Raw genomic sequence first — 10,535 nt, 5'->3', positions numbered from 1 at the left:
AGAGGGTTAATCGTCCTAATTGCTGTGGAAGTGAACCGGGACTTCCCTAGCTGAGCTCATAAGATAGACAACACCCCAGCTGCTCAGGACATTGGGTGTGAGGCGGGTGTGTTCTTGCTGCGTCATTTATAATCACTGTGTAATTAGATTAGATGTAATTAGAAGTATCGCTAGCCTCGCTAGCTAACGCAGCACTGAAGGCCTCAAACTGTTCATGAAATCACTTCCTGTTGTCAACTACTGATGGTTCTACACATATTTGTCACTACTATTCAGCCCTTTCTCCACCACAACAACCACGACTACTAAAACTACCAGGACACATGCTGGTAACTTCTGTAATGGACGGCTCAATGGGCAATGCCCCAACCCCGATGACACATTATTTTACAGTTGTGCTGATGAAAGAGCTTTCATCCAACGCTGGCAACTCATTTAGTCTTCAAATACTGAAATTGCATCGAACTCTCTCCCTATTAAACTAATATAACTAATATCGCTCCTTCACCAATGAGGAAGGGAGCTGCCTTTTTTGTCCGGTGGGAGTGGCCAGCTTATCCAGTGAAGTTCAGTAAGCCTGCGCTGGAGCAGGTTAACATTTTTGGATGTGTTGCTATGGTGATTTATTAAAGCTTGCTTCGAGAAACCGAAAAGCCTGACCTACGTCATTTTATCCCGAAAATTAGCCCGCTAACTCAGGAAGCCAGCTACGAGAAATAGGGCCCAGGAGAGGTCCTTAAGCTTAAAGTCATACAATTTCCCAAAAGATATTCGTGTGATGGAGCCTGTAATCTGCTAAATTAGCCATGGACAGACAGAGAGATGCACGCTTCTGAGCGCATGATCTCCCCACTGTGAGAGGATATGTCCTGATTTTAGCAGCTTTTCACTCACATCTGAATATATTTTCTGAATTGTTACTCATGTGCCAGTAGGGGGCGCTGTTGTACCCCCCCTCAAAAAGCACTGTTTAAGAATAAATACCATGACTCCATACAATGTCATGTTTTTTTAATTGCATTTTTTTAAATTGTAAAAGTTTTAATAGACGTCTTTTGTCCTCTATTATTCTACTACTTTTCCAGACGCTTTAGATTGTTGCCGTCGTCGGTATGGAGGTATTTAGGCAACATCGTGGCTCACCCGTCCCCGGCATGCAGTCCCGGCCCGCGATGAAGAGCTCGTACCCGCAGGCCTGCATCCAACGCTGGCAACTCATTTAGTCTTCAAATACTGAAATTGCATCGACTATCCCAAACATCTACCACAAACAACCCCAAAACAACCAGCACTACCCTCTCTGAAAAACCTGTGAACTCCTGTATTGGAAAGATCAACGGGCACTATGCCAACCCTGTGACCCAAAATGACCTTACAACTTTGCCAATCAGGAAATTGGGTGGGTACGTTGTTGTTGTTGTTGCGAAATGTATAATTACTATGTAATTAGAGGTGCGTCACATGCTGTTCCTCATTTACAAAAGGAAGCTAGACTGGTTTTGTGCATGTTTTGTTACTTCTCAATAGTTTCTGTATTGGACATCATCACAACACGATGTTATTTGAATTATAATTAAAATATAATTGTTCAATTCAGTTTATTTTATATAGCCCAACCTCACAAATACAAGTTTGTCTCAGAGGGCTTTACAGTCTGTAACATAACATCCTGTCCCGGGACCTCACATCGGATCAGGAAAAACTAAAAAAATAAAGATAGTAAAAACCCTTTCACAGGGAAAACAGAAAGAAACCTGAGGGAGAGCAACAGAGGAGGATCCCTCTCCCCGGATGGACAGAATGATGTCATGTGACCAGAATTAATAACAATTCTGGAGCGCCGTTCCAGTTGTAGCCTCAGGTCCGTGTTGTCCGGTGTGGTTTTCTGCTTCTTTAACCGTCTGCTTCAATGTTGAACCTGTTGTTGTGAGATGCTCTTCTACACACCTCTGTGGAAACAAGTGGTTCTGTGAGGTACCAGTCTGGCCAGTCTCCTCTGACTTTGCATTTTTGGAGAGGGCTGGATTTTTGATCTTCTTCCGAAACATTCCAACAGCCACTTTTCTTCTGTGCCAGTTCCATCAGCATAATTAGAGCATTGTGTCTTAATGGCCACACCTCATCAGCTCCCTATTTAAAGCATTGTAGCAATTCAACTGTCAGACATCAGTCCCAGCAGAATTTGCGGAGTTTATAATTACTATGTAATTAGAGGTGCGTCATGTTCCTCATTTACAAAAGGAAGCTAGACTGGTTTTATGCATGTTTTGCTACTTCTCAATAGTTTCTGTATTGGACATCATCATGTCACGATGTTATTTGAAATATAATTAAAATATAATTGTTCAATTCAATTCAGTTTGTTTTGTATAGCCCAGCATCACAAATACAAGTTTGTCTCAGAGGGCTTTACAGTCTGTAACATAACATCCTGTCCCGGGACCTCACATCGGATCAGGAAAAACTAAAAAAATAAAGATAGTAAAAACCCTTTCACAGGGAAAACAGGAAGAAACCTGAGGGAGAGCAACAGAGGAGGATCCCTCTCCCCGGATGGACAGAATGATGTCATGTGACCAGAATGAACAACGTAACAGAGTTACAGCACATTACATGAATATGACAGAAATTATTCATATAATGAGTAGTAGGCATGGACCACGATCCATGAAGCAGAAGGAGGTAGAGAGGAGGGAGGTGAGGGGGGCATCAGCAGGGCCATGGCAGGAGGGAAATCAGACATCATCAGACATCATCAGACATCATCAGACATCATCAGACATCATCAGACATCAGTCCCAGCAGAGAGACAGTGTACTGGCCCCATGGAATGAAACAGGGCTGGTGGGGAGGATCCGGCGGAAATCTGACTCGGAGGAGTGGAGGGCGACGGGACGGACCCTAGAGAAGGACCTTTTGACGCACGCCTCAGCTAAAAAGGGTGATCAAATTCTGATTTGGATTATTACAAACTCGTGCATGCGATAAACACATTAAAAACTAGACCGACACCACACACACCATAGGGTATATTTGGATGAAAATGAAGGTTTTGGAAAATGACCATAAGTCATGTTAACTATTCAAGGTAAGATGTTCCATATTTGATTGACACGGAGCCACACTCTCAAATTTGAGGACGTCTGCTTTACCTGCCCCTCCTGAGAGAGTCAGATGTTGCAGAAGGGTTGGCTCGGTGGGCGTATCAATGAGTGAACCGTAGACAACGCTATTGTCGGTACAGTTGATGACATCACAGTCAAACACGTTTCTGCTGTCTGATTGCTCCCTATACATTAGCTGTGAAGAGATTTAATGTGCATATTTGGAATTATTCTCACATCGGGCCCTGATGGTCCGATGGTGAGCGGACAAGGAACCGAACAAATAATGAAATATGACGCGGTGGATTTGTCGTACCGTTAGGAGTGGTCTTCAGGAACATGGGGGGAGGGGGGGCGTTACAGCTGACTGATTTTGCTCCACAACATTCACCACGTGTGGAAAGTCACATGCAAGTTGATTCACTACACTGCACCGCACACGTGGCACATGGGAGAGATGCAGATATGAGGAGGTGTGGTTTGGAGTGAATGAGGAAGAGATAGAGGGTTGGTTTATGAGGGACATTTATTGGACCAAGAGTAATGCTGCTGTTCCTGTCTCCGTCTCCCAAGCAAGCTGAGTTGTTAGGGGAGATTCCACATGTTTCCTTGGCCCGAGGCCAGGAATGGAGAAGAGGGCATGGCTGGCTGGCTGCGCACGCAGACTCTGCTTTCTGATCTCAGGCCTTCATGAGCTCCTCAGGACCGGTACAGTAAACAGTACGGGAAATAAATATTCACAGGTTTAGTGATTATTTGAGAAAGTACAATACGATGCTGCTTCACTGAAACAGTTGGCTGGACACAGTATAATGTATGACACCAGAGGGTCTGAGAATAACTACTGGCGTTAGTTAGTAAGTTATGCTAAGTAATGGTGATAGGAGGCAGATCTCCAGTACAGGGCACCTATTCCGAGGCCCGGGTGGAGGTACAATGTGGTTTCTGTACTTCTGTGCAGTAATAATTGTGTTCTCTATCACCAGAAGGGGCAACTGGGCAACACCAATTATAGTGAAATAGAACCAGCAACCACAGTCGTGTTTGAACCGACAGAGCACACATCAGAGGAGTGTGCCAAAGCTCAAAAACATTTTACACATCGCTAGTTGTTTAATCTGTTTTTCTAACTCATTCCAAGTTAAATTGTTCAAAGATGAAACCTTCTGTAAGCATGTTGCGTCATAAGGATTTTCCTCCGACAGACTTTGAAGTTCTAAAGTATCTCACTTTCACTGATTGCTTTGAATCAGAGAACACTGAGCACAATTTGGACATTAAATAAAACGTATTTGGAATCCACATGGAACACAACAGTGCTGTAATACGTCACAATAAAGGGCTGAATTTGGCTGAGAAGAAATATGCGAATGATCGCAAGGCTGACGTCTCGTTCGAATGAACGAGACGTTTGAGGCGGTTCAGCCTTTGAGGAACCGACATAGCCTGACGTCAATCATCTCGGTAATTTAAGATGGATAATAGGACATTTGATCGACTTGTTGAACCAGGTACGAGAAACAGGTCCCAGGACACCTACTGGAAATCCCTGTCATGGACAAAATGATGGGCAACGCGCCAACCCTGATGACACTTTAGTTTTCCTGCCGATGAAAGAGCCTACATCCAACCCTGATGACACATTAGTTTTACTGCCGATGAAAGAGCCTACATCCAACCCTGATGACACAGTAGTTTTCCTGCTGTGCCGATGAAAGAGCCTACATCCAACCCTGATGACACAGTAGTTTTCCTGCTGTGCCGATGAAAGAGCCTACATCCAACGCTGCCAACTCATCTGATCAGGAATTTTGCTCAGGACATTGGGTGTGTTCTTGCTGCGGAATTTATAATCACTGTGTAACTAGATGTGCCTTTCATGATGAGACTTAAATACTTGGTTATCTAACCTCTAACCTTAAGGTTCCATACTACAGCAAATGTCCCACTGACTCAGCATTAGACTCTGCATCGTGTGAAGATGCTTTTGGATGCAGCGCTCAACAGCAGAGGTCTTCAACAGGGCTTTTAGTTGATTATACATTTGTTTCATTTTTTTCATATCCAACATCTTGTAGCGAATGGATAAATGGAGGTGCTAGCGATACTAGCATCGGGCTGATGTGACCCTCTGCCCTGGCAACCTCCATCCATCCGAGGATAGATACGTTGTGTGCTCCTCATCAGTGTCAGACGTCTCACTAATGTCAGCATAGGCCATGAATGTGTGCATCCACATGGCTTGAGGATCCACTGTCCCCCTCTGTGTATGTTTAAAAAAGACATCTTTCCATTATTGTAATAGTTCAGTATTGTATGCAAGATAACATGTAACGTTTACGCATGGCAGTGGGACTAATAGGACATTACTCATTTCCGTATGTTTAAAATAAAAACATGAATAGCTTGAATAGATGATTATCATGCAATTGACAGACAATGTTTGTATTGACATGGTATCAGTTGACAAGGTACGTTTATAAATGGCAGTGGCACAATCACTGTACCTTGCACATGTTTAAAATAAAAACATGAATATGTGAACCTGTGTATTATTTGACTAGCTTAGTATTGAATGCACAATAACTAGGTATGTTTATACATGGCACTAGGCCTAATGTAACATAAAACACAATGTTATACAATATACATAGTCGGGGGTCCCTGCTCCATCTCTATCAGTTTGGGGTCTTTGGCCTGAAACACGTTGAAGACACCTGCTCTACAGAGATGTAAGTTCACGTTCATTATATGTCAGGATAATATGTTCATAGGAATCAATGTGTGTTCTGAACTACTGGTGGTGCTACTCTTAACTGGAGGAAGTGCTGTGGCGGTGAAGGTGTATTCATGATAGAGACACAAGATGGACTCGTTTATGAAAATGTGGACTGCAAAATCATTTCAATGTACACTCACTGGCCAGATCAGCAGACATGTACAATCAAATGCATTTTAACAGTCATATAATAAGTGCTTTATAGCACATGCTCTGCAAAGAGCAGGCAATGTTTTTCCAGTCTTCTATTGTCCAATTCTGGAGCGCCGTTCCAGTTGTAGCCTCAGGTCCGTGTTGTCCGGTGTGGTTTTCTGCTTCTTTAACCGTCTGCTTCAATGTTGAACATGTTGTTGTGAGATGCTCTTCTACACACCTCTGTGGTAACGAGTGGTTCTGTGAGGTACCAGTCTGGCCAGTCTCCTCTGACGCATGGCATCAACTTTGCATTGGACTGGATTTTTGATCTTCTTCCAAAACATTCCTACAGCATTAGGAACATTGTGCCTTAATGGCCACGCCTCATCAGCTCCCTATTTAAAGCATCGTAGCAATACATCTGTCAGACATCAGTCCCAGCAGAGAGACAGTGTGCTTCTTTCACCATTTGTAAGTATACCTTTACTTTGATCTTACAACAACTTTGTGTTATTACATGTATTGCTATCACATACAGGGATACTTATGTGTGGGCAGATGCTGAGCACCACCATGTCCTTCCTACTCTATACATATACTTTTGCATTTGATATCTGTATTGTACATCTTTCTCTGCATTATTGTCACTAAATTTGACAATTTGAATGTTAGTCTTGGTGAGACTGGAGACTACCCCTTCATATGTTGGTGGGAGCTGACTATATCAGTGTCTGTTGGCTACATCATATCTGCACAAATACACCACCTGTGTGAAATGTGTCAACAATTATTGTTTAATTAAACCTTTGCTTCGTGGCCCTGCTGGAACAACCACAACATATGAAACTGACCCACTGTGCGGTTGTCTGACTCAAAAACTATTGTGGATCACGTTATTAATAATAGCTCAGAGGATTTGTCTAGTTCATAATTCTGTTCATATTTCTCCTGCTGCATATTAATCCAATGCTTCTGTTTCTGCCCACACAGTGGCAACATGTGCAACCTCGTCCTAACTGCAGGTAAGATTGTTAAATTGAATGAAATGTACTTCTGTTGATTATTCATCAGAATCAGAATAATTTATTGCCAAGTATGTTTACACATACAAGGAATTTGTCCTGGCGGGACGTGCACAACATTTAACATTTAACAATAAATGTAAAACAGAGTGCAATAAAAAGGGAGCATGAATATTTACAATTGGGTCTACAGAATTTAAAAATTAAAGTTATAATTCAAATAAAGTGCACGGAATGAAGTGATTGTGTGAAAGTGTAAGAAAACATACAACAGTTTCATTTAAAGAAGGTAAAACTAAATTCCATTCAACTGGGTGACTGCAGAAATCTCAGAGAGTATTCTCTCATTAACAGACAAATACAGATACAGACTAGTGGACGAAGGATATAAGACCTGTGTTGTAATCTTCATCTATGCACTGACCTGGGGTCTGTACCACAGAGCATTATTTGAGGTCAGCAAGGTAACTTCAGGGTTCAGTCTCCATGGGACAGTTCAAAGTGACTCAAAGTGACAGCTGGCAAGAAATGAATTTGTAAATGGACGGATTTAGAATATGGCTGCTTCATCTTGAGAGCAAGATAGCTGTGTATATGAATGAATGTGTGTATTCTGGTGAAGTATTGTTTAACTTCTACGTATTTGTCCGATATTATAGTTTTCTCTTCGCTCTGCTGACGGCAGACCTGTCCCCCTTTTTATGTGAACGCGCTCGTGACACAGAAGAAACCCTGGGATGGTTTACTGAGTTGATAACCAGCGGCTGTTCGGTTTAGTTGAACCAGATAACTGAAACATACCCTGGGTATGCTGAACTCCCTTTGTGGTTCAGGTCCCTGTTAAGCTTTGTTGAAGCCGATACTAACCAGTCTGTCACTTTCAAGGTCTCTGTGTGGTCATCGCCAGCTTGGGTAAGTTTATAAACATGTATAATTCATAATCAACAGTCTTACTATTCCATGCATTACGTCCTTAACTCAACAAGCGTTGGATAACCAGGAAGTGATGGGGTGGTGGTTTTCAGTGTTTATATGATGCAATGCCATCATCTTCAATGTCATCCACTTTTACTACATTTATACATTTGTGTAATGCACTGAAAATATATGTGCTCTTTCAGAAACAGCTATTAACACAAATCTGAATCTGATTATTTTAGGTTTACCTGTCCTCGGTGTGCTTCCTTCCAACTACTGTGATGGCGAACCAGATGGAGACATCCCTAACCCTGATGACGAATCTTCTTTTATCACCTGCGCACATGGAATAGACAATGTCAAACAATGCCCAGGAGATTTGTTGTATAATCCAACCATAAAAGTCTGTGACCATGCTGCTGTCGTTACTGCTCAAAACACTAATGACAACTTCTGTAATGGCGAATCCGACGGGAACTACTTTAACCCTGATGACGTAACTTCTTTCATCAGCTGTTCAGGTGGAAACGACCACGTCTTTCAATGCCAACCAACTTTGGTGTATAATCCAAACACAGATAAATGTGACTATTCTGCTTCACTCATTGGCGGAAGGTTTTGTGTTGGCAAAGATGATGGGAATTACCGCAAACGTAGTGACCAAAGTAAGTTCATCAGCTGTTCAGGTGGAACAACTTACATCCGACAATGCCCAGGAGGTTTGGTGTATAAAAAACGCAAGGATCGCTGTGAATAACGCAGAAGTTAATCCCCCTAAAGAAAACCCTGGTCATGGAAAAGAAAAACATAAAAATACCCTTAAGACTGGCAGTCTTTTCACTGTTAAATTGCTGACGTGAAAAGTTGGACAGTGGTAAACTATGATCATTTATCTGACATGCCTTACTTAACTTCATGATGGTTGTTTATGATACAGGCCGATGTCACTGATGGTGTATTTAATCATACGGGTGTGTTCTCTTTGGTTTGTGTTTAACCTTTGGTGACTGGATTTGTTTCACATTATGACACAGATGTCGCATATTGCATATGTATGTATGTGTCTGAATGTACATAATAGAACAATATCATCACGGTAAAATAATGAAACAATAAATCAATCAAATGCTGCAAATATAGCAGACGTGTAATGGCTTGTTTTGGGGAGTTTTGGTCTGTGTTGGGCTGCTCTGTATTGGTTGCTCTTTTCCTATCTGTTTGTAAAAATGAAAAACACAACAGAGACCGGTTCATAACCAATGCCATGATGATGTCACGGTGTTAGCAGGAGGTACAAGGATATGGAGGCAAACACAGATCACTCAGAGTAGTGGGCTAGACTCACCCATTAAATATGTCATCTCTTTTTGGGAGACAGAATTGATATGGCATACATTTGAGATGATATACTTTGACTCTAGGCCAGGGGGCGCTAACCCGCATGTGGCTCTTCTGCCCTCTAGTGCTGCTCCCTGAAGTGGACCCTCTTTCAAAGGGAACACCTCTTCTCTTGGAGCATGAGGTGATACCGTGTCACTATGATGTCACATCCTATCACGTCGCTGTCGAGCGCCTTTCCCTGCAGGTGTCGAACTCCTCAATCTTCACATCTTCATCCTCCTAAATTACTGACTAGCCGAGGTACATTGTCTATCAGATTTAGGGGAACCAAATTATGGAATGACTCCATACCACTTTACCACTATGACACCATTCACCCATTCATACACTGATGAGAGGAGCTACCATGAAGGAGCCACATCAGATTATCACCCATTCACACACCGTAGAACAGCTACGGGAGACATGTAGGGTTAAGTGTCTTGCTCAAGGACACATCCACATATGCTAGCGGAGCCGGGGATCGAGCCGCCGATCCTCTGATTGAGGGACGACCCTGCTCACCCCTGAGCCACAGTCGCCCTGGTGGCAGCATTACCAGTGCTTAGGAAATGCCACAGGGGTAGAACCCAACATCCTGTTGTCGGAGTAGCAGCACTTGGGAGAGTCTGGACTCGGGAGTCAGCGCTCGACCCGTCGGCGTATCTTTTTAAGTCGGCCGATTCTTGACAAAGCGACCACAGATTTGATGCTTAAACCACTAACTTCTCGCCTGAAAACATCTTGAAATTACATTTTGTGACTCAACAACGGTAGTATTCAGAGAATGTCAACTTTCAGTTATGAGTTTTCTCATCCGCCATTGTTCCCCGTTTGCTGGTCCGAAATGCATTCTGGGATATTGGCTCTCTCAAGTACGCTCAAGTCTGCTCTGATGCATCCTGGGTAAATGGGAGGATCAAGTCACATCCGGGCATTTTCACCGTTCTTGGCGAGAAGCGGACTTTTGAATTGGAACAGTACTTGGGCCGCGACTGATGACGTTTCACGAGTCCAGAGAACACGAGTCCAGAGAAGAACGCTGATTGAGAAACGGCCAAGGACTTCACAACAAGACAGGACACCAGACAAACCAACATCGACAACCGTGCATCCCATCGCGAAAATAACGTAATCATGAGAAGCACAAGACTTCTGAGGACGTTTCCGTCTACTTAAATATTTGTAAGGATTTAG

At 42.9% G+C, this 10,535-nt stretch overlaps 1 long non-coding RNA gene across 1 annotated transcript; it reads left to right on the top strand.

The window, feature by feature from the left end:
• The first annotated feature begins 6,436 nt into the window (after positions 1-6,436).
• LOC306745984 lies at positions 6,437-9,097 on the top strand. Its single transcript, XR_013771120.1, has 4 exons — positions 6,437-6,489; positions 7,009-7,040; positions 7,926-7,952; positions 8,201-9,097. It is a non-coding gene; the product is annotated as an uncharacterized lncRNA (long non-coding RNA).
• The last annotated feature ends 1,438 nt before the right edge of the window (positions 9,098-10,535 follow it).

Source organism: Taurulus bubalis (genome assembly GCF_910589615.1).
Source record: "Taurulus bubalis genome assembly, chromosome: 1".
NCBI classification, from domain to species: Eukaryota; Metazoa; Chordata; class Actinopteri; order Perciformes; family Cottidae; genus Taurulus; species Taurulus bubalis.
The sequence above is the reverse complement of the archived record's forward strand: the minus strand, read 5'-3'. Positions and strand labels throughout refer to the sequence as shown.